This window comes from Onthophagus taurus, chromosome 7 (assembly GCF_036711975.1).
Source record: "Onthophagus taurus isolate NC chromosome 7, IU_Otau_3.0, whole genome shotgun sequence".
NCBI classification, from domain to species: Eukaryota; Metazoa; Arthropoda; class Insecta; order Coleoptera; family Scarabaeidae; genus Onthophagus; species Onthophagus taurus.
Window position 1 is genome coordinate 16,927,919 of NC_091972.1, and position 19,875 is coordinate 16,947,793.

General features: G+C 34.0%; 1 protein-coding gene and 1 long non-coding RNA gene across 4 annotated transcripts in view; one reads left to right on the plus strand and one right to left on the minus strand.

Moving 5' to 3' along the window:
- The window catches only part of LOC111413795 (nucleolar protein 4), a 266,342-nt gene that overhangs the window by 21,560 nt on the left and 224,907 nt on the right, over positions 1 to 19,875 (plus strand). The window lies entirely within an intron of this gene.
- On the minus strand, positions 10,321 to 11,696 carry LOC111413828 (uncharacterized). The gene is made up of 2 exons (XR_002706216.2): positions 11,584 to 11,696; positions 10,321 to 11,001 (listed from the first exon to the last, which is right to left on the minus strand). It is a non-coding gene; the product is annotated as an uncharacterized lncRNA (long non-coding RNA).

Below are 19,875 nucleotides of genomic sequence, written 5' to 3' on the forward strand. Positions count from 1 at the left end.
TCTGTTTCTTTAGTAGCTGTGGTGTAAGGTGTAATAAGCTAAGTGTAGCAACATAAGTGACAGCTCTTAACTTCCTATTAATTGAAACGAATCCGGAACCTCAAAAAACTGCAAATCTTGGAGTTACTAACTAAACATTCTTGCATTAACGCAATATTTATATCCAATCATATCAAGGTGCTGATAAAAGGTGGCAGTTGCAGCTCTGCTACGATACAGGTTGCATTGAACCAGCATCAGTTCATCAAGATTCCCTGATATATAACTTGTCTTTACCATCATTGTGATGATAATTCTGAAAGACTCTGTTGATAAAGAGGACTCTTTCCTTACTCCTTACTCCATACTACTGCTTCTACGGAACTGGGAAGGAAATTTGGTATTGTTACTTTTAACCAAGTCAATCATTATAAGTATGATGGCTCTAGACTTGGAACTAGAAACTTTCCGGTTAAGCAGTGCGTCTTTTGAAAAAGTGTTGCACCTTATTCAAAAACATGTTGGAAGTGATGAAATCAGTTAAAGTTTGACAATAAATACATGAAAAGATAATAATAACTAATTATTAGTCAATTGTCAAGTAAGTTACTTCCATGTGCGGCTGAGTTCCTATATCTATATATTCCTATATCGTCATTCTTTGGAAATAACCTCAAGTTCTTGCTAGTACTTTGTTTATGTCCAACTTTATGGTGCCTCCTCCTTTGTGGTAATGCTCGGCGACTCCAGATTGTTGGATTTTATTATTTTATAATACTTCCCGCAACTGCACGATAGCTGATAGACTCGCGCTTCTTTTAATGGAATTAGTTTCTCTTTAGCTATCGGAAGAGCTCTAGTATTCAGGTATAGGTATTCTTCTTCAGGTACCTCACAATCCGCTCCGTCACACCTGAAACATTAGGAAGACAGGTAAAACCGGCTGGTGCCTACTTACCGAGTGTTCCTTCTATTTGCGTGGTTTGTTGGCTCACTGGATATCCCTCATCTTGTAGGAATCTTTCTTCTTTCGTTAAGTTCTCTTTGTCACATATTTCTGGTCGCTGGAATAAAGCTTGAATTACGGACCTCTTCTGTTGTGGGTGTTGATGAGATGAAGCCTGTTCGTATGTGTCTTCTTCCGATAAACTCCCGGTTCCATGACCTCATCTGTTTTCCTAGTGACCAATACATCCAGGAATGGCACCTGTTTTGTAGCTTCTGTTTCCATAGTAAATTTAATTATGAAGTATTATGAGTTTAATCTGTTCAAATATCTCCATGTAAAAATTAACGATCACAGGTGACAGAGGTGGTTACCATAGAATTCTCCTTTCCAGGTAAAATATTTCGATAATAGGCAGTACTCCACCAGTTCTGGGACATACTCCGGAATGAGTTTGTGGCGAAGACCATCCACGGCATCTTTGACTGGTACTCTTATGAATAGAGATTCCACGTCGAAACTTGCCAGGATATCCTGTGCATCTGACTTCATGCTCCTGATTGATTCCACAGAAACTGTAGAATCTCTGACATATGATTCTGTTTTACCTGTACAAGGAGAGTGAATCTTGGCAACGTGTTTTGCTAGTCTTCTACGTATCAGAATTATGGCACTGGCAATAAGGCGTAGCGGGACATCCCGTTTATGAATTATAGGTAATCCGTGTATTCTTGGTGGTACTGGTACTAAGCACGGCTTAACCCGATAGTTTAAAATAAGTCTAACAAGACTTAAAACAAGTTTAATCGATGCTTAAATATTGGATTGCATCCCTCTTGTTTGAATCGTAAGCATTTAGGTTGGATTCTTTGGAATTGAGTTGAAAAAACGCTTTAACTAAAGCCATTTACTTCTTGAGATCCTTGTCTTTTTAGTCTCGGTTAAAAAGATACCGCGATATTGACACTTTGATCACAATGTTGTGGTTTTGTATTTTACACCTTTTTGAAAATAAGCTACGTAATAGAGAATAAATTTAACAACTGCCAGAACAAACTGAGAATGAAATTCTTTAAGAAGCCAAGACGGGAAATCAAATTCTGGAAATCAGATCTATTTTGGACTCGAAAGTATTGCATACGTAGTCGTCTTAACTATTCCCAAAAGACGAAAATGAAACTGCTTAAAACAGGAAATTGTGAGCATACAGCAACCTAACTACTATCCGTCGTTAACTATATAACTCAAATGATACACGTAAATGTTATCAAACACGTCATGCTTGAAGCTACGTCCACATTGAAAGGAACACAAAGGAACATTGTGTTTATGTTGCTTGTTCCTGGAACTTGATCTCAATGTTTCTGGATGTTCGTTATTGTTTATGGTTGCAGAAACAAATGTTCCTACAAGTTGCTTGTTTACGTATTTAGCGATAAATATCATTAGGAAATTTAGAAACATCTCTAAACATTTTTGTTTCGGACGCAGTGTGGACAGTGTGGAAAATATGTCATTCCAGTGGTCTACCGAAAATATTATACATTGAATTGAGATATACAAAAATGCCGAGTGTTTGTGGAACCCACGGGATAAATTTTTAAAAATCGTTACAGAAAACATTTTCTTTCTTTAATGAACTCATAAGGCGCATGATGCCATGTTTTTTTTTCTAAAAGAGTCTGCCTAGTCCAATATTTACTAACATTCTTTTTCTGTTTTTGCAAAATAATAATAATTGCAGCTACTGCGCCTGTAAATCATCATCGCACCATATTGTATTGAAATTTTGAAACATACACTAACCTGATGTAGATGGAAAGGTTCTTATTGCAGCAATACGGTGATAAGCGACTAAAATGAGTTTTCTTGGTATGGACAGAATGTTTACGATAAATTTATTATTGTTTCTGTCTCCTAAACTGGTTACAATAATCAGGAACAAAAAGTTTCAAACAGTAGTTCGTTACAGTTTTATCATTAAATGTATAAGCAAATACTATTGGACAAGACAAATAGTATCTGTCTAAGCTTGTTTTAGGCAAATACCATTTTGTCGATATAACAATACAATATAGAGTAGCTACCTGTTCACAATAAAATAAAGTAGTTCATATCGTTATCAACCTACTTTTCTTAAATTAAAATCATTAATGAGTGTCAAACGAGTCAAATTATTTGCGTATCATTTTCAAAAGGTGCATAACAGTTTCATATACTTTTATTAAGTTTAATAAAAATACAAATAAGCGATTTCTTGAAGACTTAAATACTAAATACAAAAATTTACTTGTTTTGACAATTGTTGACAAAACAGTGACTGTGAAGTGCAGGCCTCTCTCAAAGAAATAAAGCAGTCCTAGGGTTTGGTTGGGTTGGGTTGGTTTAAAGTGCTATTTGCCTGAAAATATTTTAGCCATATGCTATTTGCCTAGGAAAGTAGAATTTAGACTGAAATAAATGGAATAAAACTATTTGCCTGCGACATGGACATACCTTAACATTCACTGAAGAGAAATTTTGGATAGCATGAGGTTCCAGTGATAAAACGACCTTAAAATATGAATCTTTCTTTACATAATAATCTTCTGGAATTGGAAATTCCGAGATTGAAATAGCAACATACTAATATCGCAACAAATATTTGACAAATTTAATTTACGAGCATTACCATCCACATATTCAAACAAAGTAACTTATTGCCGTGGTATTAAATACCGGCTTAAACACCAAACGGATTTGAAATCCGGTCCACCCGCATGAAGGGTTCACGTACGTAGTACGTACGTCGTAGGTGGGCTAAGGGTCTTAATGCTAATGAATACCGCGTGTGACAGATCGATGTTCATATAACCCGGTGGCGTGGTGAAGGTGGTGCGGGTTAGGGAACGGACGCGTCGCGGCGCTGCTGGCCTCGTTATCGGGGCCCCTCTAGCGCCTTGGTTAATCACCCGTGCTATATTCCTCGCCGCCTCGCTCTCTCCGCCACCCACCCGCCCCCCGAGGTCCCTCTTTTCCGTCGTCCCCTCTTCCTCTAACCGCATCGCCCCGTCCTTCGCATCGAAAGCACCTGCTACCGCTGCCGCCTCGGATATATATTCCCGGCTCACTCTCTTGGGCGTCGCGGCGCCGCTTCGCTACGGGCGCAAACGGCCCGCCTCGACGCCGATTCTAAATTTACGAGCACGACACGTACGCCACTGCTGCTGCTACTGCCGCCGTCGACTCGACGTCCCCTGTAACGTCGCTTCGTGTTTGTTTTAATGCCTTCTGATTAATTTGGGACGTGTACTAGTTGGCTGTTCCCAGTTGTATTCGGTTTGGTCCAAAGGTGTGGTGCTGTTGCTTATTTGTATCCTGACCCTATCCGGGGATTTAATGCATTTATGATTCATTGATGAACGTGCTTTAATTGACTCGATATCAATTTCTACGCTTTCCGTTGTCGTATTGATCATCGTATTATGTTTGTTTCGGTCTGTGAGTTACGAAATTTCTAGTTCATCTGGTAACATCGGTAAAGCGAGAAACTTCCGAGGGCGAAGACGATTGTCGTCGTCGACGAAATATCGTAAGGTTACTAGCTACTCGACAAAGCCCGCTTGGGTAATTTTGAAAGTTGGGCTTCGGGGAATATTCGAGGAACGGATAGAGGGTGGTATGGAAAAGCGATAGCTCGCACGCTTTGATTTCTTTATAGTAGACGGACGCAATGATAAATTCGCTTTTCCTCCATATTTTCTTCTCTCAAACTTCTTTCCATCTTCACCTTTTAAAGGTCGCTTTGTTGGCAAACACCGTCGTTCCCGCATACACTTGCCAAGAAGCACTTTCAGGTAGAGAACGTTCAAAGGCCTTCGTAGGATCATAACAGGTGAAGCATTCATCACTAATTCGGTTGTTGACTTGAAAAAAAAAATACCTGGAGGGTTTATTTGCAACTATTATCATACGGGGTAATAATTCTATTACGAACACATGTCTCGACATTAACCCTCTGTGTCCCGACGGTACTTTAAAGTACCGCTAGTTTTAAACACTCATTTTAAACTGTAGTCTATACAAGAAAGAATCTGTATAAAAAATTACACAATCCGCACTGTAGGGTTTTTAGGTATACCTATTTAAACTTATTCATCCAGATGTGAAGTTAGAAGTTTAGTGAAAAGTGGTCTTGTTGAATTTTGTTGTTCAAAAAGGTATTTCTTTGATAAATGGTTATTAGGTGTGATTATTACAGATCATTTTAAAAAGAAAGCATTGAGCTTTAATTTAAAATAAGTTTCATTCCTTAATTTCAATAAATACGGCTTCCGGGAATTTTTAAATTAACATCTTTTTTGACACTTTTAGGTTATACGAAAATGTAAGTTTTATTTCAACATTATTTTTCTCAATATTTTTCCAATCCAACCTAACAATTATTATACATCATTTTAAAGAGAAAGCTTTGAGCTTTAATTTAGAATAAGTCTCATTCCTTAATTTCAATAAATACGGCTTTCAGGAATTTTTAAATTAGTACCTTTTTTGACACTTTTAGGTTATACGAAAATGTAAGTTTTATTTCAACATTTTTTTTCTCAATATTTTTCCAATCCAACCTAACAATTGTTATACATCATTTTAAAGAGAAAGCTTTGAGCTTTAATTTAGAATAAGTCTCATTCCTTAATTTCAATAAATACAGCTTCCAGGAATTTTTAAAATAGCATCTTTTTGGACACTTTTAGGTTATACAAAAATGTAAGTTTTATTTCAACTTTTTTTTCTCAATATTTTTCCAATCCAACCCAACAATTATTATACATCATTTTAAAAAGAAAGCTTTGAGCTTTAATTTAGAATAAGTCTCATTCCTTAATTTCAATAAATACGGCTTCCAGGAATTTTTAAATTAACATCTTTTTTGACACTTTTAGGTTATACGAAAATGTAAGTTTTATTTCAACATTTTTTTTCTCAATATTTTTCCAATCCAACCCAACAATTATTATACATCGTTTTAAAGAAAAAGCTTTGAGCTTTAATTTAGAATAAGTCTCATTCCTTAATTTCAATAAATACGGCTTCCAGGAATTTTTGAATTTGCATCTTTTTTGACAATTAGATTATGCGAAAATGTTAGTTTTTGCTCAATATGTTTTTTCCCAATATTCTATCAGATTTTGATAATTACTGATAAATAAATATTCAAATTTACTGCGTCCACGAAAATGTTGTAGCGTAAGTTCAACAGAAAGAGGAAGTTGCGAAAATTGTTCTGCCAAAGCTAGACCCCACTCAAAATGTACTTTATGCAATGTTTATTTATGTTGTAATGAAAGAAAATTTTTGACTTCTTGGGACACAAAGGGTTAAATTTAAACATTTAAGCTCGATTTTATAACATGAGCGGGCGCGTGTCATAAATTTTATTATTAAATTAACCCGCGTATCTTTGTACTTGTTTTCAACTTTTTCTTCGTTAGGATGAAACGTTGTTATAGTACGTTATTATAGAACGTTGGATGACGCCTCAACATGGAATTTATGATTCATAAAGGACAGCTCGGCAGGAGGTAAACATCTAGATGACTGGGCTCACACCCTCCTCTATGATTACATCACACCCTCCTATCGTATATCCCTTGTAACCAACCGTTCTCGTTCGTTGGGATATCCGTTGGGATCAAAATTAGGTCAAACTCTAATAAGTAATTCATTACGACATTACGTGATAAGCAAAAACACTTTACTCCAATAAAAAATATATTTGAACACATGGACGTTACACAAAGTGACGATTTAAATGTGCCACAAAGTAACGTTGAAGTGCGTTTCGAATATAAAAAAAAAAGATTTGTTAGCCACATTAGCTGACATCGTTAAATTCCACGCGCATATAAATTCAACGACGGGGATCATTTTGAGCATCGGTCGGGGTCGTAACGTCGCAGGTCGGTGCTTGAGCGTCAGAGCACGTAGGTCCTCGGTTCGGGAGGGCTCATTGTTGATGGAGGCGCTGCCGCGTGTTTGGCGAACCCTCCGCGCCTCCATCCATTCCCTTTCTCGTCGCAGCCCCCCTTTCCACCGCCCCGGGACGGCAACGCGCCCCAAAACCGTCCCCAGCGATTTTCCCGACCCAAGGGTAGCGCGCGATCGCTCTTGTTAGTATCGTTGACAGATAAGGCCGAGCCCGATCGAACGGTCCCTCGGTCGGTCCGCATTCCCGTTTCGGGCGAGAGGGAATACTTACCGGGAAACGCCGCGTTCTGTTCACTGCCTTCTCCTCTCTCTCGTCGTTACCGACTCTCGAACCCTGGGAACTGACGGTGGAATGCGGCGAGACGTGGGGAGATACTTGCTGGAATACTGAAAAAGACGCATTGAAAATGCTCCCCATTGTGTTCAATGAACGAATACTTTATTTTCATCCTTATTACACGATTGTATACTACGAATTATATTTGACGTGGTACACTTAAGTACTTAAGTGGGATTATGAGGAAACATTTTACATCTACTAGTAGTAATCAGAGTGTAGCACCAAATCTTTCCATAATTAAGTTAACAACTATGAAAAATGTTGTTGAAAAAGAAGCTCTTTAGTTATAATTTGATGTAAAAATAATTCCTCAACCTCATAAAATAGCCAAAATGATTTGCTTAGACATTTTAATGATATATTTTAATGATTTACCGTATTTTCTCGAATCTTATCCGTACTTGAATCTAATCCGCACCTCGATTTTAAAAATGCAATGATGGTAAAAAAAGTTGGTTTACCAATGTAATCCACATCCGATTGTAATCCGCATTTGATTTTAGAGCATACAAAATTTGTAAAAAGGGTGCGGATTAGATTCGAGAAAATACGGTATTAGCAGGAATTAATTGATGATATATATCTCAAATTAAAGCTAAAACCATCTATTTGAACAAAAACTATGATCTAGACGTTAATTATAAAATTTTCTAGAAAATTTTTGTTAAAGCAAATAGTACATTTGAACCAATTTCGGGTAATTTTGTTTTTTCTCAAATTTTTTGTTAGTAAATCAATACTTATGATATATCATTCGAAAAAGGGCACTTTTAGCTTTAATTTGATATAAAAATAATTTCTCAACCTCATAAAATAAAGCCGCACAAAATGATTTTTTCAGTTACAATTTAAAAAAAAATGTGTAATCTTTATCACCAGGAATTAATTGATGATATATATCTCAAATTAAAGCTAAAACTATCTACTTTAAGAAAAACTATAATAGCCTGGACGTTAATTATCAAGTTTCCCAGAAAATATTTGTTAAAACAGCTCATTCATTTGAACCAATTTTAGGGTATTTTGTTAAGATATCTTTCTCAAATTATTTCGTTAGTAAATTATTGATTATGATATATCATTAGAAAACGGACACTTTTACCTTTAATTTTATATAAAATTAATTCCTCAACCTCATAAAATAAAGCCTAAATGATTTTTTTAAATTTTTTACATTTTAACGATAGTTAAAATTAAACAAATTGTGCAATCTTTATTAGCAGGATTAATTGATGATATATGTCTCAAATTAAAGCTAAAACCATCTATTTTATCAAAAACTATGATAATCGAGACGTTAATTATCAAATTTTCTAGAACACTTTTGTTAAAACAATTAGTACATTTGAACCAATTTTAGGTAATTTTGTTAAGTTCTCAAATTTATTCGTTAGTAAATCGTTGATTATGATATACCATTCGAAAAAGCGCGCTTGGTATTAAACTATCTCTTCAACCTCTTAAAATAAAGCAAAAATAATGTTTTTAAATTTCTTGTCATTTTGATAACCACAAAAATTTAAAAAATTGTGTAATCTTTATTAATAGGAATTAATTGATGATACATATCTCAAATTAAACCTAAAACTATCTATTTTAACACTAACTATGATAACCTAGGTCCTAGACGTTAATTATCAAATTTTCTAGAAAGCTTTTGCTAAAAGAAACTAGTACATTTGCACAAATTTTAGGTAAATTTGTTAAAAATTTTTCTCAATTTTTTGCGTAGTAAGTCAATGATTATGATATACCAGGCAGTTTTAGCTTTAATTTGGTATAAAAATAAATCTTTAACCTCTTAAATAAAGCAAAAATTATCTTTAAAAAATTTGTTGTCAGTTTGATAACCACAAAAATTAAGAAAATCGTGTAATCTTTAGTAATAAGAATTAATTGATGATATATATCTCAAATTAAAGCTAAAACCATCTATTTTAAGAAAAACTATAATATCTAGGCTATCAGTCAATTATCAAGTTTCCCTAAAAATATTTATTAAAACAGCAAAATTTTTGGGTAATTTGTTAAGATATCTTTCTCAAATTTTTTCGTTAGTAAATTAATAATTATGAAATATTGTTCGAAAAAGGGCACTTTTAGCTTTAATTTAATATAAAAATAATTCCTCAACCTCATAAAATAAAGCCAAAATGATTTTTTTTAAATTGTTTACATTTTAATGACAGTTAAAATAAAAAAAATTGTGCAATCTTTATTAGCAGGAATTAATTGATGATATATACCTCAAATTAAAGCTAAAACCATATATTTTAAGAAAAACTATAATAGCCTAGACGTTAATTATCAAGTTTTCCAGAAAATATTTGTTAAAACAGTTCATTCATTTTAACCAATTTTGGTTTTTTGTTAAGAATTTTTTTTCAAATGTTTTCGTTAGTAAATTAATGATTATGATATATCATTCAAAAAAGGGCACTTTTTAGCTTTAATTTGGTATAAAAATAACTCTTCAATCCCTTAAAATAAACCAAATATTATTTATTAATAATTTTTTGTCGTTTTGATAATCACTCAAATTTAAAAAACCGTGTAAATTAATTGATGATATATATCTCAAATTAAAGCTAAAACTATCTATTTTAAGAACAACTATAATTTCCTAGACGTTAATTATCAACGTTTCCAGAAAATATTTGTTAAAACAACTTATTCATTATAACCAATTTTAAGTTATTTTGTTAAAAATTATTTCACAAATTTTTTTGTTAGTAAATCAATGATTATGATATATCATTCGAAAAACGACACTTTTAGCTTTAATTTGATATTAAAATAACTCTTCAACCTCTTAAAGTAAAGCAAAAATGATTTTTAAAGAATTTTTGGTCGTTTTGATAACCACAAATATTAAAAAAAATCATGTAATCTTTATTAATTGGAATTAATTCTTGATATATATCACAAATTAAAGCTAAAACCATCTACTTTTAAGATAACTATGATAAACCGGATGTTAATTATCAAATTTACTACAAAACATATGTTAAAGCAACTAATTCATTTAATCAAAAATGTAGATATATTTTGTGGTCTACAACTAAAAAAAAACGAAATCATTTATAGATTATGTTTTAGCGATTTATTATAAACAATTTCTATTAATACCATCCTCATCAACAGTTTTTAATTTTTGAGTTAAAACCCATTTTGTTCTTAAACGCGTCAAATTTAAAACGCTTGGGATTTAACACCAGTTAGGTTGATAATAATCATATTTTAGTTATAATATTATGTCATTCAATTAGAATCATTTTATTGTTAATCTTACAAAAGTTTTTCTTGTAACGTTTCCGAGATGGGACACTTCTCGCCAGAAAAATGCACCTTTTTGGTTTTCTACGGTGCGGATTATCTTCGGGCCGCTGGTTCGCAGTTAGTCGAAGCCAGTCGGTCGTGCCTTCCCGAAAAAAGAAGGATTCGGGCGGATACGATGGAACGACGGTGGCGGTTTCCAGTTTCCCTACTTCCTCGTTCTCGAAGCTCGCTGCTGTGGCGGCAGGGCGCGGATTGCGCCGCGAACTTAATCCCCGGAATTGAGCGCTCGCTCGCTCGTTCGTTTGTTGGGTTCGGTCGCCGGCGGCAGTAGCGCCGCGAACAAAGAACCACAGTTCTGGGGCGGCGAGGGGTGGCAGGGAAGGCCGGTGCCGCCTGCAATGATGCCGAGGCGGCAACCGCCGCTCTCATTCCGAATAAAACTGGGCTCGGAAGTGTCGACGACAGAGTGTGGTACAACCAGGGATGTATTCTAAAAAAAATTTGAAAAATTAAAACTGATTTATTATTTAAGACTTTCAACGGGGTAGTTTGCGGAAACTTAATGAATCTACTTTTATATAATAACAATTTGGAATCAAATATAAACATTTATCAAAAGAATATGTTCACGGCCGGTGTAAATTAAACTAAAACTAACACTATCACTGTTACTAGAACTAACACAAGACCTAGAACTAGAATCATTCGGGTTTAGCCGCACGACTCTCAAGACGGCTAACCCGAATGATTCTAGTTCTAGGTCTTGTGTTAGTTAAGCATAAACTATCACTATGTTGCATATTTTTATTGAACTAAAACTAGAACCAACACTAGACCTAGAACTAGAAAAAGTCGGGTTTAGCCGCACGTCTCTCAAGACGGCTAAACCCGAACGTTTCTAGAACTAGAAACATTCGGGTTTAGCCATGAGTCTCTCAAGGCTTTATTAGTTCTAGTTGCTATTCAGCACTAGCTTATTGAACTCAAGGTTCGTAAAGCGTATTGTACAAGGTTAACCAAACAGAGTGTTTCATTTGGAAAAGAAGGAAGGAATATATTTGAGATAAATTACTTCGTTTCAGTCTCTAGCTCTCACATATATAATGTAGTTGTTTCGTAAATATCTGAGCCAATAACACAAAACTAAGCGCGTGTACTTGAAAATTAATTAACTTTGACATTTTCTTGGTGACTTAAAAATGACAACTAAATGAGCCGATAAAGTAGAAAATAATTTGAAGATGTCAATATTGTTTATTTTATTTATATATTATTTAATAATTTATAAAAATTTAATGAAATAGTTTAATATTTACAAATTATTATAACAATAAAACAATGGAATATAACGATTAATTTATATAATAAGGACCATCTAGTTATTAAAAGTGCCCTCTCTCGGTATCAATGATAAATATTAGTAACAATGTAAAACAAGAACTAACACTAGACCTAGAACTAGAAAAAGTCAGGTTTGTTCTTCAGACGCACGGCTAAACCTGATACTTTCTATAATCTTTAAAAATAAAATTAAATTTCGTAACATCGTTTTAATTTGGCAGTTTCATTTTAATCATTGTTACCAAGAGAGGGCGCTTTTAACAACTATCAAGGTGGTCCTTATTATATAAATTAAAGTTATAGAATAATTTAACTCTACTGTTTAAAATAATTTTTAATAATTAATTTTATTAAATTTTTATAAATTATTAAATAATATGTAAATAAACAATATTGATATCTTCAAATTATTTTCTACTTTATCGGCTCATTCAGTTGTCATTTTTAAGTCATCAAGAAAATGTCAAAGTTAATTAACTTTCAAGTACACGTGTTTACATTTGTGTTATAGGCTCAGATATTTGCGAAACAACTACATTACATTAGTGAGAGCTAGAGACTGAAACGAAGTAATTTATCTCAAATATATTCCTTCCTTTTTTTCCTAATGAAACACTCTGTTTGGTTAACCTTGTACAATACGCTTTACGGACCTTGAGTTCAATAAGCTAGTGTTTAATAACAACTAGAACTAATACTAGCACTAGAATTAACTCTAGACCTAGAACTAGAAACATTCGGATTTAGCCGCACGTCTCTCAAGACGGCTAAACCCGAATGATTTTAGTTCTAGGTCTAGTGTTAGTTTTAATGATAGTGCTAGTGTTAGTTTTAATGATAGTGCTAGTGTTAGTTTTAATGATAGTGCTAGTGTTAGTTCTAGTGATAGTGCTAGTGTTAGTTCTAGTTTTAGATTAATACAATATTTTTTTTAGTATGTATGGATGAATAGATACGGCAATGTATTCGTGAGCATACCGGTTGAAAATTATTATAGAGACCGCAAACTAAAGCTGAAAATGCCCGGCCAGTAGTGCCGCAGCAACGCCGACCTCTCTAATATTCGTTATTTATCGACCCTTTATTACTTTTTTATTGGTATCGGGGTGCCGCACGGCGTCCCGTGCGATAGACATGGATCGAGAGGGAGCGAGCTTTTTCCTTCGAAAACGGTTTACAAACGTCGAGCAGAGACCGTCGTTATATGAAAGCAGGCAGTGGCGGCGGCGGTAGAAAGCATGGACGTACCCATCCCCTTTATGAGTTTACTCGCATAGCGCGCCCGCTTCGTTCGGCGCCCTCTGTCGACCGAGCCGGAAGCACGACCGCCGCAGCGCCATCGAACAAATATTAATCGCGCGCCCTGGGCGTGTCGAGCGCAGAGGCTAATAGTTTTTGCGTTTTGCCGTGTTTAATAAATTATCCGCCGGTTCGAGTTCGAATTGGTAACGGGCGCGGGAGCGGTCAAATCAGAACAAACGAAAAGCACCGGCTGTCCGCGATGCGTTATTATCGGAGAGTCACCGGGCGGCCTGATTTCGATCGAACCATCGATCGTAACGCTAATGGGGATACTAGACTATTTAAAAATGCAAATGCCCTAGTCCTTGTTGTTGACCGTAATAACTGACGAGATTTCGAATAGTTAAATTTGAAATAGATACAAAGAATGTCGTTTTATTCATTAATTGACATTGCAATCGAATCAATAATTACATCAAAAAATCCTGTTATTATTAGATTATTCCCACTCAACTTATAAGTAAGTAGACTGTGTTGGGAACAATGAACTTCACTTTATTGATGTGTGTGTGTTCAGTATGCTGGTACCCTCCATCATTCCTAATAATCTACTCCACGTATTGATAACCTATTAGTAAAAGTAGTTAGTTCTGTAAAAATATGTGAAGCTACGTTGCAACCCTATTTTTAGATATCCTACATTTTCCGGATTTTTGAAATAACGAAATAGAATCAAGATCAGAAAACATGACTTTGGAATATTTTTGACGTTTTGTTTGGCATCATTTTATGGCAAATATTTTTTAATTATCATTGCTTGAGTTTTTTAATAAACAACTTTCCATCAGCAATCATCATGGGAATGACCAACCATATCTTTTAGAAACAGAATGCATAAACATCAATTATTAGTGCTTGGGTTGAGTTGGTGAAACGCAAAAAATAGTGTTAAGGTGGTCGCTAGCATGATTTTATCTTACAACATGGTCCTTTGAGCAATCATAGAGATGACCATATTATTATTATTATCATTGCTGCTGGGCTGAGGAAAACGGATCTTCTCGTCACCGCCACCTATGAGATCTATTGTAACTTAAACCCACCAAAATATGTTCATTAGTCTCTCACTTGTCATTGCAAAGTCGAGAAATTTGATCGTCAGTTAGTCTAATGTTGAATAGATGGTATTTTAGGCACGTACAGCGCGTCAGGAAACCTAAGAGTGACCTCAGGATGATGAGACATAAAACCTCTTTGGATTTCTTTTGTAACGGAGTTATTATACTTTTCGCTTGTCTGTGTCCTGGAAGTTTTTTCCAGCGCAAGGCTACTTTTGAGTCCTCTCTTTGGCCACCTTTCCCGTTTTTTTGTTGCCCTCAATATCTTTATAACTTGGAACCCACCATAGAGTACCATAACTTATTGAGGGTCATTTGACCATTCATATTTCTTATTATTATTATTGATATTATTCTTGTCTTGTTGATTGTTACGCATATTATGATTTAGTGCTAGCTCGCTCTATTAGTAATTAAAATACTGGTTCATACATTTTTATTGGTTATATGATCTTTTTGAATGCTCATCTTTAGGCTATGTTACATATCGAAGGAAATTTAGAAGATACTCTTTCAATAAGCTGACACGATTTCATAAGAAGCAAACACTTTTTCATGTTTGAGTCTCTAACTGCACACTGTCTTAACTTATGTAATCAAATAAGATTCGCTGCTTATACCCAAAATGCATATAGTCAATGGTCTTACGATAGAGGAGAAGAAATTCAAATATTTTATTGCCTCAATTATCAATAAAATTCAACTTTTATTGAAAGGTAGTCAGAAAACATAATAGAAAATAATCATAGTTTGATTTATAATTTTAACCTTTTGAAGATCTTCCCTTTATTCTTAGATAATGGTGGTAGCTCAACCAGAATTGGTTATGGATCAAGCGTTTTAAGTTCTATATGAACACTTTTTATAAACACCATATTTCTTTAGGTCACTTACAGTTTTATAGTAGATATTTTGACATTTTGAAAATGATGTCTTCATGTTGTCTCTTAAAGAGTGGCAATAACTAGACTCTAAATGGTTATGGATAATGAATTTTTGGTTCGAATATGAACAACTTTTATACAAAACATATTTCTCGATCAGCTAATCTTTTAAGTAGTGATAAATTATCTTAATGTAAACTTATTATTTTTGCCATTTTGTGATTATCCTTTTATTCGTAGAAAGTAGTGATATCTAGGCGAGATAGAATTGTAGACTATGGTTTTTTGCTTCAATATGAACACTTTTTATAGACACCATATTTCTAGATCACTTATAGTTTTAGAGCAGTGATATATTTTCAAAGTGTAAATAACCTATTTAGATATTTTGAAGATTTTCCCTTTATTTTTAGTTAGTGGTAGTAACTAGACTCTAACTCGTTATATATTATGAATGAATGATTCAATATGAACAACTTTTATACACAATATATTTCTCTATCAGTTATATTTTTTATGTAGTGATACATTTTTTTGCTGTAAGTTATACATTTTTGACATTTTGTGATTATCCTTTTATTCCTAGATAGTGGTAATATTTAAGTAGGGTCTTATTATTTACTGCTCTTTTCTGTCTCAATATGAACACTTTTGATATTACACCATATGTCTAGATCAGTTATATATAGTTTTAGAGTAGTGATATATTCAATTCATTTTTACATTTCCAAAAATTTTCTCTTTATTCTTCTTGATATTTTGGTATTTATTCTTTTATTTCTAGAAAGTGGTGACACAATATTTCTAAATCACTTATTAGGTTTTAAAGTAGTGATCCTATTAATTAGTGTAAATGATCCATATTGAAATTTTCCCTTTTATCTTAGATAATGGTAACAACTAGACTGTAACTTGTTATGGGGATTATGCATTTTTATTTCAATATTAACTACTTTCATAAATAACTTATTTCTCCTCCTTTTATAGTTTATGAGTACACATCTATCAAATCTTTATTTATAAGCATATATTTTTGAGGTTAACTTAATTAACAATTAAGGTTGCATCAAACAAATTCCCTGTACACAAAGCTTTTCATGAGAATGCAAAACATATTATAGTATCTTCTTTTTACTTAAAAATGTTTCGTACAGTTACTTAGAAAGTGATTTGAAATCGATTTTCTAATACAAACTTTCGATACCATCATCAAGGGAAATTACTAATTTCCCTGTGAATAGTATGGCAATCCAATATAATGAAAATAAGTTACAATAACGTTAACATTTCCGTCTTTTACGATTATTTTTGTTCACATTGTTAATCAATTCCGACCAAATCAACTAAATGAAATAATTCCCTAACAACACGAAACTTTTTTAGGGCATTTAATAAGCTTCGATTCACTTTCTCCTCCATCCAGGTCCGATGATTACAACGAACCCAACCCGTAGGTGTTAATTACTCCACACCCACTCCACGATTCGAACAAAAAAAGAACACCCCTTTTCAAAATTCCTTCCGTTCCAGTTACCCTCGTCCGTTTACCCCGCACAAATCGAATTAGCCCGGTCCGGCCGATAGAGGCGGGTTTTGTTGGAGTTGGAGTCGGGGACGGGGTGGCAGAGTGATCGGGCGAACGCGGGGAAACGGCGGGTCGGATCCCCGACCCTCGGGGCCCACGCAACTCGAAAAACCGACCCCGGATGAAATAATAAGCCGTGGCGTGGACTTCCGTAACGGCCGCTCCGGCAACCGTAATTAATCCCCGACACGCATCGCGGAGTGCGTGGGATTTCTACCGGACAGAGGCCGGCTATGGCCTCCCTGATTGGGCCTCTACGGGCCGTTACCGCGACGGGCCCTGAATACTTTACGACCCAGCACGGCGCGCGGCAATGCTGTAATGCGTTTTTGCGAGCGGCACCCGTATTTCCTTCTGGCCGTTTGTTAAATCTTACGTTCTTGTTGCGTACTGGAATGACACAACAATTTATGATATGCAACATTTTCAGTTTTATTTTGTTTTTTCTAAGACTTACATCAATCGACCCAACTTATTTAAGTTTTTTTAAAATTCTAATTATAATAAAACTAGAACTAACACTAACACTATCACTAGAACAAACAGAACTAGAAACATTCGGGTTTAGCCGCACGTCTCTCAAGACGGCTAAACCCGAACGATTCTAGTTCTAGGTCTTGTGTTAGTTCTAGTGATAGTTCTAGTGCAAAACTAGAACTAAGCTTAAACCGAGAACTAGAATCATTCGGGTTTAGCCGCACGTCTCTCAAGACGGCTAAACCCGAATGATTCTAGTTCTAGGTCTTGTGATAGTTCTAGTGATAGTCCTAGTCCAAAACTAGAATTAACACTAAACCGAGAACTAGAATCATTCGGGTTTAACCGCACGTCTCTCAAGACGGTTAAACCCGAACGTTTCTAGTTCTAGGTCTAGTGTTAGTTCTAGTTTCAGTTCAATAAAAATATGCAATATAGTGATAGAAGAGTGGTACACAGTGAAACAAATTTTAGGTTTATGTTAGTAATTTTTTTGATTATATCACTGAAAATAAATATTTAATACATTAAAGAACAATTTTGACACATATTGAAGGAAAATAAAAATATTTATCTTAAAAAGTGAAAGAGACAAAAATATGTTAAAAAATGTTAACACTTGTTTCATTGTGTACTTCTGCTAGTATACAGTGAAACAATGCGTGGTACAGAGTAAAACACTAATATTGTTTCAGAAATTCATTTTTATTCTTTTATTATAAAACGGAATCATTTTAACACAATATTTAAATAAATCAATAGCAACGATCGGGTATAACAATATTTTATGTAATAAATCTTGAACTATTAATAATATCGTCATATAGAAAATATTTTTATCTACGACTGCTTGGATAAGTCATCATTATCACTCTCATTTGAGGTGATTTGAGTTACGTAATGAAGTTCATTATCGCACTGGTTTCATTACGTAACGCATTTTTAGCCCAATCAGAACAGACTTAATTTATTGAAACGGGCAACAATACAAAAGAAAAAGTGCTATCTATTTAAAGAGAAACAATACTATTTATTATAAACATTAATTGTTATGTTTTTACATTTCGAAACATTTATTCCAGATGAGTAAACTTGTTATTGAAACTGACATTAATTTAAAATTGTCAAGAATCACCTCAAAATATTGTTATAAATGCCAAAATAGCGTTTTTTAAAGAAATTGATTTTTAAGTAATTTTTAGTACTCGTGTGATTATGTTTTTAGCGCACTTGTAATATAAATAACTATTAAATGTAGGTGTATATTACATATTTTATTGAGTTAGAAACAGTCTTTAAAACCGATTTTTCAGATACAAATTTATTCTTACCCGTTTTATCCCACTATACCCGTCTTACTCAGACTGATCCTACTTAACGGATAGTAAGTCCTAACCCAAAGTTAATAGGAAGCTTTAAATACATGGCCAGGCGTTTGTTTTTGCTATGTGGTAGAGGTTTTGGAAGCACTGCTCTTATTCGTCCTATCTTAATTAACGATACGTCTGGAAAATCAGGAAAACGAAAACCTGACATTTTTTTCCTCCTCCCAGATACTTGTACGGAGATGGCTCAATAGCTCAATGTTTTCGATATTTAAGAATCTAAACAGTAAAACTAACATTAACACTAGCGCTATCACTACAACTAACACTACCGACCTAGAACTACAAACTTTCGGGTTAAGCCGTGCGTTTTTTGAAAAAAATGTTTATACCAATGTTTTGCAACCTTATTAAGAAACAAATTCGAAGTAATAAATATTCGTATCCATGTAGCAAGTTAATTAAGGTCCATTATCTTTTAGTTAACTTTATCTTATAGATAAACCCATCTAGTAGCCAATCAGAGCGTGTAAAATAGCCGTAACCGTGGTAATAATCCCTTAGATAGCTTAACCAAAACATGGTAGTAACGAGCCTAAGTATTAATAAAACGACAAAAACTTCATCCTTGCTATTTATTAATATATATGGGACTAGTTTCGGGCTAAATGCCCATCTTCAGGCAAATCTGGACGCACAACATTATACAAAAACCCAATTAATATGATCATTGCTTACTTACTGTCAAAACGGAACTAATACTAAAGCTATTCTGGTTAAATTTTTTGCTATAAAAACAGCAACATTTACGTTTATCTTGATCGATCTTATAAGTTAACACTTATTAATCACAATTAAAACATAAACATTTAGCGTTGAGTACTTGTCGAAGCTTGAGGTTATGTTTTTTACATTTCGGAAATACTCAAAGTGCTAGCGCGAAATTTACAGAATTACCTAAATTATTTAAGTACAAAAATAAAGGTTTATATTGTATTTCTAACTGTTCGTTAAATAATTTGTCCTTATTCTTAAATGTCTGTTTATAAATTTCGAGCATTTCAAGGAAATCGAGTTTCAGACCTTTATTACATCTATGTAAGAGTGTCGCATCTTCAAAATTAATATTACATCCTGTTTTCAGTCCATGGTCAAAAACTTTTGAGTTATTTTTAGTTTTGCGCTCATGTATTGGGGTTTCAAGTCATCGCCCTGTTTGACCAATGTAACTTCCATCTCAGTCGGAACATCTAATTTGGTAAACTCCATTCTCCTTCAAAATATCTTTTTATTTTCTCCATTGTAATTTGAAAAAATGTTAAGTAGGTTTGTTCTATTTGAGAAACCAATTGAGATGTTATACTTATCAAAAATATGTCTAGTATTATAAAA